Here is a 3775-nt window from a genome sequence, read left to right on the forward strand (position 1 = left end):
TATAGATAACTGAAGGTGGGATTTTTTGCTTCCTTATCGATGTGGGACGGATGAGCTTCAATTCTTTCACTATTTTTTCCCTTCTCATAAATTCTACTTCACAACTCTCTCTCCTTCCGTGGACCCACTGGACCATGGCAATTGTAGATTGCTTATTTCTTTTACTTATTTCCTCTATTCCATCCATCCCAGGTGTTCCAATCTGCAACAAATCAAACAAAAGAATATATCTCAAAGAATATCTAGATATGAATTTGATTCAAGAAGGAAAATGGGAAGCGTGTAATGTGAAAAAACAAAAAAAAAAACAAAAAATTGAGCCTTGGGGCTTTTCTTCTTCTTTTTTTCTTGTAGCAAAAATGAATTAATGTGAAAAAAATCAGAATGTTTAGTATGAAAAAGATTAAAAAAAAAAAACATTGTTTTATAACGAGAGCCCACAAGTTTTTTTACCAAACAGAGGCCACTAAGTTTTTTTTTACCATTGTCATTCATCTCATATAAACTAAGAATAATTCTAGAAGTATTTTTGTGTCTTTCTTGTTTCCCTTCAAAAACAATTGTATAGAATATATAATTATAGTTACTTGATATTATGAAGAACAACAATAAACGTAATAATTATTTTTTAGATCATTATCATTATTTATATGAATATGATCATCTGATTTAAATTCAAATTGTTAAGTTTTTACTTACCGTAAATTGTGATTATAATGTATAAATTATAAGAAACATATTAGTTACTTAATTATTAATCATTTAATCTAATAGTAATACTCAAACTCTAAGTAATAAATTCATATGATCAAATGGTCGTATACTCATACTTAAATTTTATGATCATATTATCTTACAATTAATATTAATATTATCTTAGATCTAAGATCATGTGATACATCATATATGTTTTATAAGAATAAAGTATATAATTATAATGTATTGATTAAATAACACAATAACTTATGCAGATATACCATATGATTATATAATGATTAATGATTATGTGATATATACGATTCCAATTTCCAAAGTATAAACTATCTAATTATAATATTTGTATTAAATGACACAAGAACTTGTGCGGTTGTACTATATGATTATATCATATGATAAAATGATTAATGATAAAATCATATATTTCTTATATATATATATATTTCTTATATGTTTTTATATTAATATATACATATATTATATATATAATATATATACACACATATACATAAATAACCAAAAAAAAACAAAGGTATATAATATATTTGTTATTATTGAGTAAATGAGTAATGTTGATTATATATTGTTATTTGTTACTTAATAAAAAATATACGAGCCGAGCACGCGAGCTGCTCATGAGTTAGCCGAGTCGAGTCGAGCTTGCTTCGTTTAATATTCGAGGTAGGATTTGTGTTCACGAAGTGTTTCATTTAATATTCGAGTCGAGCACGAGCCGAGCTTATGCGAGCCGAGCCCGAGCTTGCTCGCGAGACGCTTCGCTCACTTAACAGCCCTAATTGGGAAGCTTAAAAGTTCCTTTTTTCATCCAACTAAGAAAAATAAATATAACAAAGCTCCGACGCGCAAGAGGAAACGAAACGCCTTCGATAAATGCATAGAGGGCCATATATATATATATATATATTCTCAGATTATAACAGGTGAAGGGGGAAGGACTCTGGGTAATTTATTTAGTCAACAAGTAGCCAACAATTAGAGAGAGAGAGAGAGAGAGAGTAGTATACCAATTTTCCCATATATATATATATATATATGGTAAAAATTCACTTTACTTCCATGAAGTTTCTGGAGTTTTTCAATTTGAATCCCAAAGTTTAAAAATTGGCAATGTATCCCTTAATGTTTCAAAAATTTTCAATTTAAACATTCTGTTACTAATTTCCATTAAATTGGATGGAAATTTCTTTTTTTAAAAAAAGTCTGAGGGTAATTACGTAATTTCATAGATTTCTGTTCAATTTGACGGAAATTAGTAACGGAAGGTTTAAATTGAAAATTTTTGAAACATTAGGGAGATATATTGCTAATTTTTAAGCTTTGGGGTTCAAATTGAAAAACCTCCTTAATGTTCAGGGATATATATATATATTACCCAAAGGTTTTACAGAAAAAGATTTGGAACTTTAGGAATTACTCTAGTACTGTCCAACCCTCTTACCTCAGATTGAATATACAACTATTAACAAAAAGTATCACAATAATAATTATCCTTATATCTTTTAATATAATTTTCCTTCTTTTTCTATTTTTTTTTTCTCAGGAATAGTACGATCAACTACATCTCTCCCACCAGCTCATGATCATTATATATTTCAAATCAAGAATTTCTCATTACTGTTAGCGATGACGGAAGAAAAATCTCACTCTGGCCAGTTTGAAGTTGGCGGCTATCAATGGTTCATCTTTAGGACTCCCCTTCCTCTTTCAGCTATTGGTTTCCTTTTTCTTTTAATTAAAGAATATGAGCATTTTCGTTTCCATGTCTAGGAGATTGGTACTCTACCCAAATGGGAAAAAGAATAGTAATGGGAACAGTCACATCTCTCTATGCTTGGAAATAGTAGCTACCGATGATCTTCCACTTGGGTGGGAGGTTAATGCGAACATAATTCTTTGTGTTTGATCAAATTCGAGACAAGTACCTGAGTATTCAAGGTACCCTTGCCGAACACTTAGTTTAAATCTTAAGTTTAAGACTTTGCTTATATGGATATAAGATTCTTTGTGTTTGATCAAATTCGAGACAAGTACCTGAGTATTCAAGGTACCCTTGCTGAACACTTAGTTTAAATCTTAAGTTTAAGACTTCGCTTATATGGATATACCTCTTTAATATATTTATCTTCGGATTTGATAAGTGACTTTTCAATTACTTGTGAACTTAGATGCAAATGGGAGAGTAGTAAGACACTTTCATAAATTGAAGACTGAATGGGGATTCACCCAGTTACTTTCCCATGAGACTCTCAATGATCCATTAAATGGTTATCTTTGTACCATTGGGGTGAAAGTTTTTATTATTAAAGGTACTTGTAAAGGAGAGTGTTTGTACATGGTAAAGCAACCTCAACGTGATTATTTCACTTGGAAGATTGACAAGTTTACTGACTTGAAAGATGAAGTTTACCACTCTAAGCAATTCACTGTTGAAGGGCAAAGATGGTATGATTAGAGTTTCGTTAGCTCCTCTATATCAGTCTTTAGTACAAGTTTACTTATTTCTGTTAGTTGACAACCTTTAACTTTATATTTTGGGTATAGGAAGTTGAGGCTTAAGCTGGAGGGAGGAGGTAAAGGAGCCAACACATACTTGTCTCTCTATCTCTATACTTGTCTCTCTATCTCTTGTTAGATGATTTAGAAAGTGTTCCTCCTAACAGAAAATTGTACACAAAATATAAGCTGCATATAAGGGACCAAACAAATAGCAATCATCTTGAAATTACATGTATGTTCTCTTTGACTTCACAAAACTATTTAGGCTCTAAACCTTTATTTCTTTTAGATTGGGACAGAAGACAATTCTCTCTTGAAAATTTTCATGAAAAACCAATCGAAAAAAATCTAATAATATGACCAACTCTTACCTTACAGTTGAGTATTGGTTCTGTGGTTATAACAGCGGTTATGGTCGTCCAAATTTTTGGCACTGGGAAATCTCTGGGATGCATCAAAAGGCTACTTGGTGGGTGATGTTGTAGTTATTGAATGCATAATTGATGTCATATCCGTAGTCAAGGATTTCTACAAAAATTAA

General features: G+C 30.7%; 1 pseudogene; it reads left to right on the forward strand.

Moving 5' to 3' along the window:
* Positions 1-595: 595 nt before the first annotated feature.
* LOC148583889 (BTB/POZ and MATH domain-containing protein 2-like) lies at positions 596-3775 on the forward strand (annotated as a pseudogene).

The sequence above is a fragment of the Corylus avellana genome, chromosome 9 (genome assembly GCF_965113065.1).
Source record: "Corylus avellana chromosome 9, dhCorAvel1.hap1.2, whole genome shotgun sequence".
Taxonomy (NCBI): Eukaryota; Viridiplantae; Streptophyta; class Magnoliopsida; order Fagales; family Betulaceae; genus Corylus; species Corylus avellana.